The 19,166-nt window shown below is 48.8% G+C and overlaps 1 long non-coding RNA gene across 1 annotated transcript; it reads left to right on the forward strand.

Annotated features, from left to right (window-relative positions):
• The first annotated feature begins 12,540 nt into the window (after nt 1-12,540).
• LOC115496272 (uncharacterized) lies at nt 12,541-14,660 on the forward strand. Its single transcript, XR_003961745.4, has 2 exons — nt 12,541-12,955; nt 14,481-14,660. It is a non-coding gene; the product is annotated as an uncharacterized lncRNA (long non-coding RNA).
• Nucleotides 14,661-19,166: the final 4,506 nt, after the last annotated feature.

Here is a 19,166-nt window from a genome sequence, read left to right on the forward strand (position 1 = left end):
ATTCTTTCCTTTTAATGAGGGCAGAGTTTATCATTATCCTTAAGGAGGAGGACCAGATCCTGGACTAGGGTAGGGATGGTAGTGCCCAGCTCTCCCTGGAAGGCTGGGGCTGGCCTGGGTGAGCTACAGATTTTACTTGTCTGCCCTTCTCCTTATTCCAGCACACAGTCACCTCCAGCTCAGCCCAGACTCTGTGGCTCATCCCTTGTGAAGGACACAATGAAATCTTGCCCAGGTGACAATCTCCAGGGACTGCTTTGCAAAGACTTTCCAGAGCTGTGGCAACCACAGACTCACTTAAATTCCAACAGAGAGCTAGTTGGTGCCAAATCCCATTTGTATCACTGAGAAAAATGGTAAAATCATTGTTAGGTGTTCACTAAAATACTCTAAATTTTAGAGAACACGAAGCATGAGTCAGGCATTGAAACCAGCATCCAAAGGAGGGAGGGAGTGGCGAGAGGCAGCAGGAGTGCTTATGAAATATTTTGTTTCACTGGCAAGTGGACAAGAAATAATTGGGCCTTAAATCAAGGAAATGGGAGAATAGGAACAGCAAATCAAGGGAAATGGTGGAAAATTAGGTCTTAGAGTAGAGAAATGTGTACACATGATCACCTGGTGGTTCTGGCAGAGATATAGGCCCATAAATCTTCTCTTTTAACCTCTTCTCTGTTGCTTTATGGGGAATAGTGTCAGACTTGCTGGCCCCATCCATCTTTTCTAGAGACTACTGGTTTTGGTTTCAACTTGCTTGGTGCTGACACCCACCGAGTGGTGTGAATCTGCTTTAGAGCTGGAGAGGGAGCTCCCAGCCTGTCTGGACTCATTGGTGCAGCCTGGAGACTGTGACCCCCAAGAGAAGATCCATCCTGTATGTGGATGGTTGGGATGAGCCACAGAGGACACTCTCCCAGAGCTGTAGTGTATGGGTACACACTCACAGATGTTAAAACACAGAACTCACAGATGTTAAAACCTAGAAGAGTAAGGTAACCTCTCTAGAGACCCTGGCACATCCTTGATATTTAGGCACAGGACATCTCAGCAGGTTCTTTTTCCAGCTGCAAAATCTGCTATTAAAAAAAAAAAAAAATTAAAAATCCCTTATATACCTCCCCTAAGGTCCCAGGCTTATTTTTCTTATAAAAATAATGAAATGTAAAAACAAAGCTTCCCCTGTTTGCTTTCTGCCAGCCATCCCTCCCTTTGCACAGTGCTCATTAACTCCCCTAACACTCGAGTCAGACACGGCCTCTGGTTAAAAACAGCAACCGCCCTTGTGCCTTGCCTGTTTCCCAGGAGCTGACAGCCAGACAATAACACCAATGGGATCATATTCATCAGAAGATGTCAGCCCCTCTGTAAAATTTACATAACTTGAATTTGGAGTTGGGGTGGGGGGAGAGGAGGGAAGCAGATCAAAAAATAAATAAAGAATGTTAGAACAAGAAGTGGAAAGAGGAAAGCTGCTGTTTGGGAGAGGCTGCTGGAGAAGCTGCCTATCTACACATCCCTGCTGAAGGATCTTTTGGGCAGGTAGGATTTTCTGTTCCAGGATCACAGGTGATGTGAGTTTTGTTGCTGCATCAGGTTGGACTTGATCTTCGAGGTGTTTTCCAACCTCAATAATTCTGTGGTTTTCCCCAACACAGCCTTTCTGATCCACTCTGATGCCTGGGGTGAGAGTACTCAGCAAGAGTAAGGTGTTAAATTATTCTGTCAGAAACAAAAGTCTCTGCTGAATGTTGTTTTAAAATAGCCAGCCTGGGCCACATGGTTTGTGGAGCTCTATTAGATAAAAACATTGTCTTCTGGTATTCAGGCAGAACGGGGGTGTCCAGAATTGTCTTAACACAAAAACTGCTCCTGCAAAGCCTTTAATCTGATTTTGTTTGGCTGTTGGTACATCCTGGTGGGAATCTGATGCTGACCCACCCTTGGCTGCTCTAGGGCAGCTGCCCAAGGAAGGCAAGCCCAAGCCCAGGGTGTAAGGACTGTTAGGGTGACACTGCTCATCTCCAATTCCTGCTTGAAATGGCTGCATACCCAGGGGCAGCCTTCCCCAGAGGGAAGGGGAGAAAGGCATCACTCACTGCTTTGGTGTGGGAGCAATTGTATCCTATTTGGGCATCTGGGATGAGGCTCCTGAGCTGCCTGGAGGAAGCTCCTTCACTGTGGCTGTCGACATAGCCCAGTCTGGTGTTACATGGCCTTGGGGTTCAGTGCTTAATGCTATCGTGGATCCCCTTTCAAGGCCTGGACATTGGGGTATTTGGTTTCTTTTAGTTATCATGGCTCCAAAGTGATGCAGAGGAGTGAACATTTGTGCCAGCAGCAGCTGAGGGTATCAGCAGCTGTCTGGGGCCATTATGCAGAAGTTCAAGTCCTGGCCAGCGTGCTGAGTCCTAATGATCCTCGACTGAAGGCACGTCCGAGATGTGTCAGGCAAAAACTTATTCTTTATTAGTTTATGCTTTTTTTGCATGTGGGAGATGCTGTTTGAAATGAGTGTCTGGGCACAACAGCTATTCTGCCTGCTTTTCCATCACCTCGCTCTCTCTGCCTGTTTGTTTGCTATTGTGCCTGTATTATTTTTTTCTCTCCCCCTTGTTTCATCTCTGGCATAAGAAGTTATTCAGCCCCCGAGTGCGCGGCAGCCTATTGTGCACAGAGAGCTGCAGCACAAAGGATTCCACAGACAATCTTGTTCCCTCTCGCTGCCCAGCCAGATTCAGAAACACATCTGCAAGTCTTAAAAGGAGTTATGCTCTGTTTGACTGCAGCTTAAAGCACAGGGAATAGGGAAGAGAGAGGCCTTTCAGGAGCCTGGTGGGCTTTATCAGCCCACTCATGTCCTGTGGCACAGCTGCAGCCCAGCCCATGGAGATGTTAGTGAATGCCCATGTTTGAGATGGAGATTTACTTTGCAGCTGGTCTGAAGATAAGCAGTGGACAAGCTCTCCCTGTGAGAACCTCTGGTTTGTGGGGTATGGAGATGCCCCCTCAGGCAGGCTGCAATTTAGCAGTAGAATGGCGGCCTTGGTGGTGTGTGAATGCTCATTAATCCTGATCTTCAGCAGGGCTCAAATGTGGGCGCAGACCTCCTTAATTGCTTTCCTGCAGTGGCAGCTCTGAATGACACTGTGCTGTAGGCATGGATCTACTTCCTCAGCAGAAGCTTCATGTTTTCCAGGGCTCCCATTGTCCAGAGAAGTGCCTGTGCAGGGACACCAGAGGATGTGTTGCCAGCCCTGGCACGTGCTGGCTGTCAAGGGCACTTGAAGCACAAGAGACAAGTTCAGGAGGCCTGGATTCCTACATCTCCCAGAGCTGTCACAGCTAAGCCTGCCTGAATGCTGTCTTGACACTTGGCATAACCCCAGCTTCCATAGCAGGGATGGGAGAAGCTCTAAGCTTGGGTTCTGCAGGTCAGTTTAGTCACTGGTCTGTTTGAGTACAGCTCTGGCCCAGCTGGGGCAAAATGGGGTTTTTCTGACTACAGAATAACAGGATGGTTGGGATTGGAAGGGGCCTTACAGATCTTCCCATTCCATGGGAATTCCAGTGGGTAATTCCGTGTCCAACACCTCCTACTAGACCAAGTTGCTCTGAGTCCTGTCCTGCCTGGCCTGGAACACTTCCAGGGATAGGGCAACCACAGCTTTTCTGGGCACCCTGTGCCAGGGCCTCAGCACCCTCACAGGGAAGAATGGTTTGCAAATATCTAATCTAACCTTATCTCTTTCAGTTTAGAGCCATTCCTCCTCTTCCTGTTGCTCCAGAACCTTGTCCAAAATAATTTTCCAGCTCTCTTGTAGCCTCTCTCAGCATGGGAATGGGCTCTAAGGTCTCCCTTCTTCTTCAGGCTGCACAGCTCCAACTCTGCCCCGCTATCTCCGTTGGAGAGGTGTTCATCCCTCTGAGCATCTTTGTGGCCTTCCTCTGGACTTGCTTCAAGAGGTTCACATAAACGTGTGGAAAACCAGGGAAACCCCTTATCTCTAGATCTGCACAGATGGGGGGGGTTGGTTAAACCCATGGCACTAATCTTTCCTTGCTCCAGTCTTGTGAGACAAAGTATCTCACGGATCAGCCTTCGAGTTGAGACGTGCTCTGTGAAATGTTGGGATTTGGGTGACCTCTTCCATTTCACCTCGGATGCTGCTGGAGTTCAACGCTGCACCGAAATAGGAGAAGAGGAGGTGTCCAAGCAAGTGGCAGGGACAAACAGCTTTAAAAAAAGCTCTATCTTTGCAGAGTGCTGTTTCTTTTAACCTTTAAAGACTTTGCCTTGCTTCTTTTCAAAGCCTCCTGCTTTGATTTCCTGTTCACAGTTGTCTTTCTGGCAGCCCATGGAAGAAAGGAGACATGGATGAGGGTTAAAGAACAGCTGCAGGAACATAATTAATGCTTTGCAACATTTCTGAAGGCCTTTAGCACCTTGCCGTGACCCAGCCTGTAACATCTGTGCGTTGGCATCAGCCAAGCTGTAAAACTCCCCTCCTCCAAGTACTGCACAGAGCAACTGTCTCCTGCCTGAGGCGTGCAATCAGGGCAAAAATGAAACAAATCAGTACAAAAGGCAGGCTGGAACACAGATGGCAGGTCCTTGGGTGCTGGGCTTGGCAGTGGTAAGGGGCCTCCAGCTGTTGATCCTTGTTAGGTTTCCAAGGGGGGACGTGGACGAATGCTGCTTTTGCGGAGATTTGATAGGAGAAATAGGACACAGCCAAATCTGAGCATCCCTGCGTTCTCCTGTGCTCTCCCCCACAGAATGGGTGTGGGCCAAAGGCAGAGCCACAGCCCTGCCCAGCGCTGTCAGGATGATTGCCTGTGCAGCTGTCACCTAGCCCAAGGGAGGCCAAATGTGTCCCCATTTGGATCATGTTTATCAAGGTCTGTCTTTTGCAGCACTTTTCCCTTTATGTGGATAAAGGGCACCTTCAGGGCTTGCCACCCTCATTTTTATGTGAGCTGTAGCTCAGTACAAAGGAGACACATAATTCCCTAGGGTTCCAGCTAGTGCTCTCCTTTCAGTCCCAGACCCAAGGCATAGCTGGAGCTAACTTGGTGACCAAAGAGAAGATGAACAAAACCATTTTGTTTTTGAAGATTAACTTTTTTCTTCTTCCATATCTCCTGTTTCCTCCCTGTTTCATTGCAGCCAGCCTCGCTGAGTTTCCAACCTTCAAAGCCCATTGTATCCAGCTGGACAGCGGCAAGCTTGCCAAGGGGAACTGTTTGTCTTTTGCTCTTTTTGGTTTTCTGAAAGGCCTGTGACTGTAGTAGATGCCAAGCAGCCCTGACCTTCACCTGACTGGAGTTCCCAGCTGCTGCAGTATTATTACACCATCTCTCCCTGATAAAAATTCTGCTTTGTTCCTTGTACCTGGAAATTTTATATGACAAATGTGTCTAATTTCTAATTCTAGCCTCCTTTAGGTGGACTAGAATGTCTGCTGCCTGGGAGAGGTCTGTAGATCCGAAAGGCTGGAAGGAAGCACTGCGTTTCTCTCTGCCTCCTGTTAGAAACGTGCCAGAGACACATTTGAATTTCAGCCAGGTAGCTGGAAGGGATTGCATCTTCTCAGCACCTTCCTCTGATGGACTACCCAGCTTTGCTTCTCGTCATGCTTCTCTGTACTTCTCTTCCTTAGGGCAGGAGGGAGGTGTTGCTGGAGAGACCAACTTTCTTTAAAGAAATCTCATGCTTCACAAGTCAGATGAGGTTGTTTTGCTGCATGTCTGATGATTTTTCTCCCCTTTGGAAGGAAAAGTGGCTGGGTTTGCAGTAGGCTCCCTCCTGGTAATAAAAATGATGGGATTACTTCAGGGATGGCAGCTGGGGAATTAGTCCTGAGTACCAGCATATTATAACATCTCAGACATCTTTGTTTATGCAGCTCAAACAATGCCTGAGCCACAACATCTCTGTGGGCTTGGTGAGCCCCATCAGGTCTGTGGGCTCCTAGGGCACTTTGGGGGCAGATCTCTGGTTTTGCAGCAGCTGTGGGTTTAACTCTGTGTCTGTAAGCTACATGCCTATGCACTACTTTCCTCAGTGGGGAGGAATACGAATTACTGCCTTGCTGAGATGGCTTGGCTATGTTTAGATTTCTGGTGCTGAATTATCTTTCCTTTGGCTGGAATTCATAAAGAGGTATTGTGGGTTTTTTTTTCTGGTGTTAGTGCCCTCGGGTCCTAATTCTTGACCAGCTCCTTTTGCTGGATGCTATGCAATCACTTTTTCACCCTGTAATCAGGGTGTTTTTTAAGGCAACTGGAAGAAGCCATAGAGTATTATTTTCATTTGGGAATTGCAGCTGAAATAGAAAGTGCCTTGCTCTGGTGGTCAGTTCAGTGTCAGATGTGTCCAGCTGTGCTGGTTGGAAAATGGTAAGCAAGTTGTTGCAGGCTACATGAAGGAGAAAAGGAGAGAGAATAATCATGAGGGAGCGAAAGCTGAAATGCTCTGAAGATCTGGTGTCAACAGTCAGGAGTATGGGGGGACATTTCAGGCTCTGCAAGCACATCAGAGGCAAAGAGGAAATAAATGGCATGCCAGTGAAGAAAGGGCAGTGGATTAATAAATTACACAAATAGGATTGCCATCACTCCTGCTCTTCGTTTTATCCCTCTCAGCTCCAAAACACTGATTTTAAAAAGAAAATTAATGCCAAGACTGTGTGTGGAACATACATAAAATCCCAAGCATTTGGTTAGGAAGCTTCTTGTTTCTCTCAACGATATTCTTCCTCTCTGTGCAAATGTATATGCTCTGGGCAAATCCCCTTAAAGTTACTCTGTGGTGTTGAATACTGGTGTTGAATGAGAGCATATTTCACTTTTGCACTGGAATTTGTAATTGTATGGGGAAAAACCTCACATTTCTACCCAATTCTCCTGAAGCAAGGAAGCGTTACATTCTCCTGTTTTGACTCTTATTAACAGAGTTTCTAGGGGTGCTGAGCTCCTGCAGTTCCCAGTGACGTGAGCAGGGCAAAGCAACCTTGGAAACTAGATGTGAGAGCTCTCCAGAGAGAGCTTTCCTTGAAATCCCAGTGCAAGATCCCAGATGTGGGATGTGGTGTGTTTGCTGCATGTCAGTTTGCCTAAGGATTCTGACCTGCTTTATAGCCCTGTGTGGTGGGATACTCAAACCAGTGAGTCACTGGTCAGGCCAGATGATGGGGACCTGATGTGAGCACTATTACTTCTGGGTGGTGGTTGTTTCCCTTTGATTGCTGGGCATAAATCTCCTGGGGGTTTATAATAAATATGTCAGTGAGACCTGGCTGTGGAGTCAGAGTGAGTGTCTGAGGCACTGCCCGTGTGTTTGTCCCCAGTCCTGTTGATGTGGCGGGGTGCAAAGGACTAGTTAATCAAACTACAGAAATTAGGTGCCACCTGGCCATTTTTCAGTTGTCACCTGGTGATCAGACAGAGCAGCTGCCTCGACAGTCCCAAGCACTCAGTCTGTGGTGTTTGACAGTGAATTAAACAGCAGGCTGTACTTTCTGCTCCTTTGCTCTTACAAACTGGGACTGAGTCCTCAAAGCAACCGTTCACCTGTGGAGGGGAGGAGGAAGAACAGGGATTGTAAAATAAAATGAAACAGACCAGTCAAATAATTTAATTCTTAAATCTACTCTCCCTTGGGCTAATCTCTTCCAAGCCATTCTTTGCTGAGGTCAACTGCTTTTAATTAGCAAGCTTCATTGATCAGGGCAGGAGTGGGAGCTGGTGGGTTGCTGTCCAGGTCTTTTTAATTAGAGGCTTTTCTTCCTTGCTGGAGGAATGGTATTACCCAGAGAGGAACCTGGCAAGAAGGCCTGCAATTGTTTGAAGGAGGCTGACCTACGATCGCCTACACGGCATCTCTCCTGGCAGTGTCAGGGGTTAGCAAATTTTCAAGTGGAGAAAGAGGGAGGAAAAAGAAACAAGCCTGAAAGAAAGTTGTGGTAGCACTGGGAATTACTGTAGAGATACAGTTGCAAGCAGGAGTGTGGGAGTGTGTTTTTTGTCCTTCCTAGGGAAAAGCAGAAAAAACCAAAGGTCATTGCAGACACCTCCAGTTTCCCCAGCATCTTCAGGCTGCTTTCTGAAATGTTGCTGCCCAGCAACGGGAGCAGTGGAGCACCTTTGGGGAGGAGAGTGAAGAATACTTGCTCCCTGCCTTGGAGAGGAGTGCCCTGCAGTCTAACAAGGTAGAGGTTGCTATCACAGTTTTTCCCTCTTACAGTGATTCTCTGGGGCATTAATAGTAGAGGGATTTTTTTTTTTTTTTCCCTTTTACTGTTCTCTGGGGCAATAATAGTAGGGGTGGGGCTCACCATGTAACTGTAGCTTTGGGCAGGGGTGGTGATGGTGTTGCTGACTGGCTTCTCTAGCTGGCATCCTTTTAGGGTGGAAGACTGAAAGTGAACCCCTAAAATCTTCCATCCTCCTGAAGGATGACACTTTACTCCTCTTTCCTGTAAATGGAAAACCACTGATATTACCTGATATTATTCCTTCTTTGCTCCATTACCGTTAGTGGTAATTTCTATTAAGTGTAGATGCCCACACTTCAAGGATGTGGATGCACCTGCATCTCTGTTCTCTGCCAGGTCCCCTTGTGCTACGGTTGTCCTGAATTTTGGATGAATTCTGGCACAGGCAGTTGGCTGTGTGGTGATGGGTGCAAATCTATGGGCTGTCGTGATGTGGTTCCTGGGTGACAATGCTCTTGGCTTCTGGGCCTCTGCAATTCATGGTTAAGGAAAATACATCTAATATTAATTAATTAGCACAAATTTGCTATTTTATGTGTTTGATCAACTCAGCCATGAAAATTCTGAAATGCAGTTAAATCAAACAGAAAGGAAGTGGCTTTGTATCAAACAATTGAATTAATATAATTATCTTATTGATTAAATCATCAGATCAACCTACAGCTCCTTTATCTGCTTTACTTGGCCACTTGGGAAAGCATCAGCTCTCAATCCCTGAAGCAGCATTCTCAGTGCCAATGCCTACCTTTACATTCCAGTCAGACAGCTGATCTGCAGGTGATCTCCAACTGAATCTCCCCTGGAGAGCAAGGCTCTGAGGTCCATTACAGCTGTCAACCAAAATTATATATATTTGGGCGAGGAGTGATCTCTTGTATACCCACTCTGTTGTGAATCATAGAATGGTTTGTGTTTCAAGGGACCTTAAATATCATTCAGTTTGTTGTTCCAGGGGTTGAAAGGCTGGTGAGTCATGACTTTGTAGGGTTCCACGTGCCATAGGAACACAGGTACCTGTCTTGCAGGCCAAGGGCTACTTCAGGGGCTGCTTTTGGAGCTGGGGAGGTGCCCTTGAAATGTCTTACCTAATACTTTGTGTGGCTCTTTCTTGCAATGGGCTTCCTGTTCTTGTATCTTGAGGGGAAAGTGCATGAGTGGAAGGACATTGGTATTATTAATAATAAGTATTAATGTGGGCTAGCTTAGGGAGACCTCCCCACAGATGTTCTGCTGCAAGTAATTTTAGCCAGGGGATTTAGTTGCTCAGGATTTAATGTATCACACTGGTTTCCTGGCTGGAGGTTGCTGTCTTAGTCCTGTCAACTATGAGACCTTGCTAATGGCCCTGATTCTTGGTGCCTCACCAGAAGTGTGAGAGGAAACAGCAATGTCATAAAGAAGTTATGTCAGGGAGAGCCTGGCAGCTGCAACTTGAAGCTGTAAAATGTGGGTTTAAGTTTAAATGAGGGTCAGCTTCCCATTGGAGTAATCCAAGTTTTAACCAGGCAGCCAGCCAAGAGCTGGCAGTGATTAGTCAGAGCCATTATGATCTGTGAACACACTTGTGTTGACCCTGTAGGTCTCTTGACTTGAAAACATTAAAAACTTGACACAATTTGGTCCTAAAATTATCATTGAGCCCCTAAAAGTTTTATCTTCCATAGGCATGTGCAAGAGCCAGTTGCTGTCTCTGCAATTAGATAAATTTAAGTTGGTTTTAGGCTTTGAAGCAATGCTGAGCTTTGTGTAGGAGTTGGACAAAAGGTTAGGTCTTTTGAGAAAGTCCCTGCTTTGGGCTCTGTTTCCTAGTCCCAGTCTGTGACTGTCTCCGTGGTCCTGCAGCCACCTCATTGCTGATAAGTGATGCCATTTCATCCTTAATCATTGCAGCTGACAGCAGCCGGGATGACTCACCCACAGCACTGTTGTTGGAGTGTGAGTTTAGCCTCCAATTGTGCTGGGAGGAGAGAACAAGCGGGAAGGGTTCCTGAAGAGGCTGAGTTGTTCCTGCCAGCTCAGGGCTGCTGGCAGGGGGCTCAGGCACTGACAATATTGCTGGTCTCTCTGAAATCTCACTCCTGACATGCCTCAGTAGGGGGTGAAAGGGTGAAAAAAAAGGGACACAATCCAGGTTTGGCTTTGTGTTGTGCTCAAACTTCTGCGTGGTTCTTCCTTCTGCAGGAAACAGTCACTCTGCAGGTGAGGCGTGAAATACATCCACTGAAGAAATTGAAAGAGACTGTCTCAGCAGGGGAGGGATTTGAATTCTGTTAGATTTGGGGGGGAGGTTTCCAGCCTTCCTTGGATGCAGATTTCCCAGGGGTGATGCTTTTTCTCCTGCATGTGATTTTTGCTTTTGGCAAGCTGCCCTTTGGCGCTGTGTGTTGCTTGAGATGAAAGGCTGGAGCAAAGCATGTTCTTAACACTTAGGAAACCAGCTGTGTTGTCAGATTCACCTTGAAATGCTGATGAACAGCTTTGCAGGGGCCAGCCCTTGTGTTACCCTGCCTTGTCCAGGCTGCTGCCTTGGCTGTAATCCATTGATGTGAGGAAGACCATGGTCTCCCTTTCTAGTAGAAACAGCAGCAGGAGAGACGAGTTGATGAAGACACAAAGAAGGAATGGTTTGGTTCTAGCCTCCAGTTCTGGAAGTCTGGTTCAGCCTTTGAGCTTGCACCCTGTGCTGATGTCCTCTCTGTGGTAAGAGAGTCCTACCTGGGCTGTCCCTGAGCAACACCACTTCTCCTGGTTCCCTCCTGAAAAACTGTCACATTCACCCATCCCATGATGGGATCTTCCTCTTGTTGTCAGGATTTGGTTTTCTCTGATAATGTTGAGACATGGGAGCTTCGGCTTGGGGAGATATTTTCAAGTGGATGGGAATAGCTGAAGAAACATCACTTGGAAATGTGTGCAGGTCAGGCACTGAGAGCATCCTTGGCTTGGCATTCAAGTCAACATTTCTGGTTGTGTACAGCAAAGTGATGATGGGTTGTTATTAGGAGTATCTGCAGTGCAAGGGAGACCCCTCTGCTAGAGAAGGTCTCTCTGTAGCAGGTGTGTGTGATTCTGATGGTGCCTGGTGTGATCCATACAGTCAGTCTGGTGGCAGTGCTCTGATTTACAGCCCTTACCAGTGCTCTGGTACCTGCACTGGCACTGCAGTGTCGGAGATCTCACCCCCCTTCTCTGATGCCTTGCTTGCTTTGTGCTGGTAAATTTTAGGAGCAGCTCCTGTAGATTTGTGTAAAGTCAGATGCCTTCTCTTCTTCCTCTTCCTCTTTCCTTCCAGTATGCCTAAACAGTGTGCATCTGACAGGTGGTTGTGCCCCAGGAAGAGCTGTCTGTTCTCTGTTGAACATCACAACCCTTTTCCCTCTTTGCTTCTATCAGCCAGTCAAGGTTTGTGACAGGGGAATGCTCTGACTGCTGCACCATGTTGTTCCATCTGTGGGCTATGGGAGGGTGCCCCAGGTGCTTGTCCAAATGTGGCATCTCAGGAGGGTGCAATGGGGGATTGCTCCCCTTCCCCATCTGTATTTCCTCACCTGAGAGAAGATGCTCCAGCACAGGATTTGGTGTCAGTGCTGGCACGGCTCATGATACTGCAAATGGTAGCGATTCCAGACTGCTCCAGCCCTGCAGCATCTCCTTCCTCTTTCCCTTCCTTGCCCTCCTTGGGCTGCCCACATGTCTGCATAGAGCCATGGCCATTCACCCTGTGGACAACTCTGAGTCTGGACTCCTCTTTTTTGGCAGAACAACAGTTTAGGTCAGCTGTAAATTTAATTGAGCGGCACAAAGGATTTAGTGCACCTTGTGGATAAAAATTGCCTTGGGCTGGACAAAAGAAACACACGTGGCATTCCCTTTCTCTCTTCCTGTGACTGCTTAGGCTGTGGTTGGTTTTTTTTTCCCTTTTGTCTCCCACTCCATGACATATAATGCAGATGTTATTTGCATCTTGGTGTATGCAGCATAGAGCTGTGATTTCCCTCAGGGTCCTTTGTAGTAATAATTTCTGTAAATAAAGGCTGGAATTGGGATCTCTGTTGTAGGATTTTATTTGTGCAAGGGCTGGTAGCCATGTCCTCCTGATGCTGCCCTGTATTAGGATTGTAGACTTCATGACAGCTTTGTGTGTGGGATGGGAAGGGTGGGCTGGCACAGAACACGCTTGAAGGGAGGAAGAGGAGTAGGACTCATCTATGGGAAGTGTTGGGATGTTTGTAGGCCAGAAACACAGTGCTGATGGGTACCTCCACTTTCTTTTGAATTTCTAGGTCTCACCAGCCTGGTTTGTATTCCTGACAGGGGGCTGGCTTTCTGTAAAGACCCCATGGCCAGGGTAAAGTCCCCATCCTGCATAAGGTACCAAAACCTGTGAGTCTTGGAGGAGAAGGAAGAGCTGGAAAGGAGAAAGTCTGAACAGGCTCTTGCTGCTGCTGTGACTGCATTGGTGTGTGTGGAGGAAAGCTGCAACCTCTTCATTCGTCTCTGGACTTGCAGAACTCGTGATTCCATGAGCTGGTGACTGCGGTGACCCACACCCTGAGGCAGCTGCCTTTCCGAGAAGCTCACCTCTATAAAACACCCACCACTGCTGAGAGAGCAATTTGTCAGCCCCCTCGAATGAGGAGTGCAAGAAAAAGTTGCCTTTATGCCTGCTTGGGAGAGAGGTGAGCAGAGGCGCGTGTGCGATCGCAAGCCTTGGGGGCTGTTAGATTTTCTTCTCACCTGTTCTGTCAGTAAGAAGCGCATGGGGGAAGCACGTGTGTGTTCACACATTCACTCTGCCACCCCTGCTGGGTGCAGTAACTCTTCCTGTGCTGGTGAAAGGATGCTGATGGAAACTTCTCTTCAGCGGGAGGACTGGTGGCTGTGCTGGAAGTGATGGGACCTTTGTGCCTGGGCTGCTGCAGCACTGCAGAGCATCGTTGTTGCAGGATCCTGAGCAGCTGTGGGTGAATGTAACACGCTTTGAACATATCTCAGACATGTTGGTAAATTAAGATTTTTATTGTTGTGTTGGCTGTATGTCATCCTGAGTTGGTCCTGTACCCAGGTTAGGTGGGCTCAGTACCACCCAGTGATGTGAAGCTGAACTGTAGCTCTACTACACTATGGAGGTGAGAGGCTTTTCCTCAGGCAATGATGGCAAAGGATGCATGCCAGGTTCTGTGTCAGCAGCAGAGAGTTGTGCTGTTCTCAAAAATAACCAGGTGCCAGAATTGTTTGTCATGTGAAAAGGTGTGCTGGCACTTCATCCCTCCCTGGCATCACCTGGAAGGCTCAAGTGAGCTCTGACAAAGCGTGCACACCATTCACAGTGTAATTAGCACCACAAGTCTTGCTAATTGCTGAGGGTTTTTTCTCTTCCCCCTCCTTTTTTCCAGCACAAAATTTTTCTAGTTATCTTGGGTTATCATCATGGTAGACAGTGTACTAAGCCTGGATGCTCCTTCTGAGGGCTGGTGTCAGGAATAATTACTGCCAAAGTAAGCTGATCAGCCCTTCCTTATTAGCTGCTGTTGTTGTTACTCGACATTGATTAGTAATTTGTAGCTGCCAGTGCTTTCCTCTGAATTCAAAGCCCAGGGTTTGTTGGTGCTGTCCTGCCAAGGACAAATGAACGTTTTCCCCCCTTGCCACCCTGGAGCCTTCCTGTCTAGAGTGTGGTTTTTAAATCTCCAGCTCATGGCTGGGAAAGCAGCAGCAGCCCTGTCTGGATGCAGACTTTGCAGGTGAAAATTGCTGAGGGTTCAAGCTGGCTGCAGTAGTGGAAGATCTTGTGGTGAGTGACCCAGTGGTGGGACACTGTTTGTAATTTTAGGCTGAGAGCTTTACAGTGATGCCCTCAAGTCTTGCATCATCCTGCTGGTTGGAGAGGTCAGTGGAGATGACACCTTAAATATCAAATGGCTGCAGAGAGATCTGTGATGTTTGTAGGTGGCTGCTCACGTGTGTTCATATCTGAGCTGGTGAGCAGCGGTGAAGACAGGTTTTGGAGGGGAATGAGGAGAAAACACACCTGTAGCCTCTATCCTGTTGTGAACTGTTCGGTTTGTTTTGAAGACAGGCCACTTAGCAACTTGAAACTGCAAATGCTTGAGAGGGGGAGCCTCCCAGCCAAGACCTGGGGTCAGGGGTCTTTCCTCAGTGCTGACTCTGTGTGTGCGTGTGTCTGTCTCTTATGTCTTTCAGCTGCTCCTATCTAGGTCTGAGAGCCACGTGCCATCACTTGTTTGTCTGACCTGCTGCTCTGTGGACCAGCCATGCCTGTCAAAGCAGGGTCAGAGAGCAGAAGGCAGGCTTGCAAGCCTTTGCTGGGATGGAGAGAGAAGTTTGGGCAAAGGAATAAAGGAATGCAAGTGCTTTTTGTGTGATCTGTGTCTCTTGTGGCAGCATGTTGTCTCAGAACCTCAGCAGCAAATCTTCTTAGCATTTTGGTTTGTCCAACATGGCCCCTTGCAGAGTGACATCCCAGGAGATGCTCTCCCATCAAACACCTGCATGCAGACAGTAACCTACCCTGTGCAAGCCCTCTGTGGAGGGGACATGGAGGAAGTCTTGGGCTAGCATGGAGCAGAGCAGTGTCCCCATCCATCTCTGCCAGCTGTGCCGCCAGTGCTGGGAGGCAGCGTGTGCCATCGCTGTCCATCGGACACAGCAGGTATAAATCATGCATGGGCAACAGAGACGGCGGGGAACGCGCCTCCCCTCACCCCTACTCTGACTAGAATCCCTGTGATGCCAGGGGGGTGGCAGGGGGCAAAGCTTGATGTCACTTCTTGGCACGGTAAGAAGATGTTATTCAAAGAGACTGTGACCTCTCCTGGCACGCAGAGCGCTGCCGGGGACCTCCAGCCCCGCGTCTGCGGCAAATCAAATGATGTGCGGTGGGACAGGAGGGCTGGCACTCAGACATCCATCACCAGCCTCCTGACTGTGCAGGAGAGGAAGAGAGCTGCCAAGAAGCCTCCCCTCCATCAGTCCTCAGAGGCACCGGTAGCTTAAATCCTGGGGTGTCTTCTTACTCATCCATTAGTGGACACTAACCACAGGTCCCTGTGCACTCACCTTAATGGCTGCCTCATCTGGACAAGTCCTAATTAAGACTGAGGAGTGGTTTCTTTTCAAAACCTGTGCTCAAGTGTGTTTTTCTAGTTTCTCACCTTCTCAAATGAGATTTCCAGGGCTCAGGCTAGGTGATTTTTCTTTTCTTTAGTAGTTCCAGTGATTCACCAGTTTAAAAACGTGAGAGGACTGCAGGACACCCAATCAGACTTCCTTTCTGATCACACATTCAGGGGATTTTATTATCTTTTCTTTTCCTCCCCAGAGAGCTCAAGCTCTGAGGTAGCTCAGGTAGAAACCTGCAAACCACAGAAATTAATCTTTGCTGACAAAAGCTTTCTGACTAAGCACTGGTCTGGATTTGAGGATGTGCTTGACGCTCCCTGGTGAGTTTGCAGAGGTGGAGGGAGCACTGTGGCAGTGGATCACAGAAGGGTATGCACTCACCATGGGGCAGAGTTAGGGGGTCCAGGCCACTCTCTGTATGTGACAGTGACTGTGTAGTGCTATTGCTGGGGATCTTGGAGGGTGAGGCCAGTGACGTGTTAGGGTCACTGCATCTTGCTTGCAGGCTGCTCTGTAGGGCTGAGAGGTTTCTTCAGCTTGGAGGCCGCATGCTCCAGCTCCTTTTCTTCACTGGCCCAATCCAGTCTACACCAGTGACTTCAACGCGCCAGTTTACCTAACATGAAGATGTTAACTTTGACCTCAGCTGATTTCCCTGGCCCATCCTCTTCCATGTGATCTACCCAGCTTCTTGTCCAGCTTGCCCCTGCTGTGGAGGCCACCATCCCAGCCACAGGAGCAATGCTAGGCCTTGGCTGCTGGTTCATGTATCACTGGAAAGGGTAGAGGCTGCCGTGCTCTCCCCCTTCCTTGTGCTTTGGGGTAGGTGTGGTTTCTGCAGCACTGAATGCACCAGTGGAGGACGTTGCAGGCAACCCTGCAAGTGTCCCATGTGTTCACTGCCTAAACAGTGGCGCTCTGTGGAGGGCCTGCCTCCCTCTGCTGACAAGGATGTGCTGGTGGTGTGCCACTCTGGTCTTGTGTGATAGAGGCAGCAGAATGTGAGAGGCTGTTGACTCAGAGAGCAGCATGGGCCAAAAAATGTTGCGGAGAATGTCTCTGATTTGAGCCGGTGTCTGCTGGGATCTGAGCCTGCCTTTACAGAGCACTTTGGGTGGCTGGCACTTTGTTGTGTGCAGAAAGAGTTTGAGACGCTCAGCTGAGCCCGTTGCTTTGGCACTCATTTCCATTTCTCAGGCACTGCAGCGTTGATGCCGTGGTGTCTTCCCCACAGGACAGCTCAGTCCCCTCAGCATGGTCTGCCCAAGGGTGTAGAGAACCTTCCCCAGCTCACATCTCTCCAAGTGGGTTGCCAAGGGCGAGACAAGCTTTCAAACACCCCAAAGCAGAAGGAACAATTGTTACCCGAGCCCTGGCCAAGCTCTCCTAAGGAGAAAAGAAAGACCCAAGTGTTGCAACATCCCTTTAAAGCACTCTGAGCAATGATGACTGAAATCTCCTGGACTCTGGCCCATGCCTCAAACGTCAGGTTCCCTGTCCCTTTTGACAGCTTTCTTCCCCGCAGGTGCCTGGGGAGTATGGCAAACCCTGGCAGGCTTTCCCAGCCCCTCTCACAGCAAGGCAGCGAGCCTCTAGATGGCAGCGTTTCTGTTCAGGAGCCCAGCAGCTGCTCCAGGCCAGCTCCGTGCATCCCTTTCGTGCCAGGCCTTGGAGAAGCTCCGAGATTAACGCTGGGCTGAAGTGGACAGCTTAGCACCCCGCTGCCTCTTATCGCTTCCTCAGTGAAAGTGGCTTGAATTTGTGACCTTAGGGGAGCAGGGTTTAGCAGGCTGGACAGGAGTTTCTGGCTGTCCTTCCCCACCATGTGATGAAACTGGCTCAGGATTGATTGCTGGGACAAGTGCCTGTTGGTCAGGAAGGTAACAGGGATTTTGGTAGTGGGTGTCCTCTGCTGTGACAAAGCTCAGCTAGTTTTCTGTGTGTGCTTGAGGATGCAGACGGGGGATCTGCTCTTCCCAATGTGTGTGGAGGCTGCCTGTGGGAGACTAGGCCCTTGTCTTTGGCTGGAGGAGAGTTGGGAGCTTAGGGAAGGAAAATGTAGCTGGAGAGAGGACTGTAATTGCTCCTCCACACTTGGAGCTGTCACTTGCTGTCACCTCCTCCCTGCACTTGGCTTTGGTCTCTGCCTGAGTGATGGGGATCCTGGGCTGAGTACCCTCCTCCTTTTCCTGGGCTTCTGCTGTGATGCTGAATGGAGACCACACCTCAGAGCCTGTGCCTGTGTTTATCTTCTCTCCTGGATGCCAAAGTGACAGGTACTTTCTTTGTCCATAAAAGTGTCAAGGGAGAAAGATGGAGGGAGCCTGGAGGCTGCTGTCCCTCACTGGGTGCACTTGATAGTTTTTATTTAAGCTTGGGGCCAATCTTACTTGGCTTCTGACCACGTTTTATCATGGACTCAACTCATTTGAGATCAAGAAGAGGAGAGGAAGACTGGGAAAACCAAGGATGTGCTCCTGCCCCTGAGCACTGTGAAATGCAGCACGTGCAGACTGGGGTCCTGTAACTCTTCCCTGTTACAGCCCTCCTGGAAGCTGGCAGCAAAACTCAGGCCCTTGCCAAGGCCCCGAGAGCTAAGCAGGGGGAAGGCAAGCTCCATGTTCAGCAGAGGTCAGGGCCATTTGTACTCATGGTGCTCCTTGGGGTTTTATGAATCTAAGTGTACCCTCATGGTGGGACAACTGGGTTTACTCTGTGGACCACAAATAGAGGCTAGACCCAGATCTTTCTTGAACTTGGCTGGTGTGGTGACAACAGCTGACCTGGGATCTAGGCCAGTCTCCTCTTCAGCTAATTCCTACCACTTCCACTAAGGAAGTGTTGACATGGGTGGGACAGCATTTCTTTCCTGTATGGCAACGATGGGAGGAGCAAGCCCTGCTCCTGAAGCTCTCCTCTTGTACTCCATCCCCTACTCCCTTCTGCCTTCCTGGCCTGGCTGCTCTTGCTCCCCTTCAGCACTGTGGAGGAGCCTGGAGCTGCTCCTGAGCAGCAGGATGATGCTGGTGCTGCAATGTGTGGAAGGGATACTGGATTTCAGGGGCTTCAGGAGATGCCAATCGTTTCCCAGCTCTGCCACAGCAGAGGAGAAATCATTCCTATCTCCCTGTGCATCATTTCCCTCTGCATAAAACAGACAGGGATCCTTTTCTTGCCTCCTTGTGTCGATGCCAAAGGAGAGAGACTGGTTCCTCCTTGTTTTTCCCCCAGCACAGATGATAGTCTCTTTGGGGTTGGCGTGGTCATGCCTGGGCTTTCCAATCCCCCAGGAGACCTTGGAGCCTGGCTTTGCAGGCGTGTGGCAGCACAGATGAGCTGCCTGGCTGTCCCTCAGCCTCTCAAGGCCGTGAGACAGCTCCCTCCCAGCCTATGCAGGAGCTTTCTCTGCCAGTCCTGCACCTGCAGCCTGGGAAAATGGCTCCAGTCATGCTGCAGCAGGCATGGACAATTGATTATAAGTGGTCATAGATTACCTGGAGCAATGCTATTAAATTTAATACACTTCTCCACCGGCTCTTGGGGCTCAGCCTTGGGTTGTGTAAGTGACATCTTGTTGCAAAGCATTTTGGGGACATTGCAAGGGGCGGGAGGCAAAGAGATTCGACTGCAAAAAGAGTAAGAAGAAGATGAGTTTCTGTTGAGATTTATTTCCTGCCTTATAATTGCTCAGAAAAGCTGTGTAAACCTTCTCTGTTTGTGGAACAAATACTGCAAGAGTTACTGCTC

Source organism: Taeniopygia guttata, chromosome 8, assembly GCF_048771995.1.
Source record: "Taeniopygia guttata chromosome 8, bTaeGut7.mat, whole genome shotgun sequence".
In the NCBI taxonomy this organism is placed as follows: Eukaryota; Metazoa; Chordata; class Aves; order Passeriformes; family Estrildidae; genus Taeniopygia; species Taeniopygia guttata.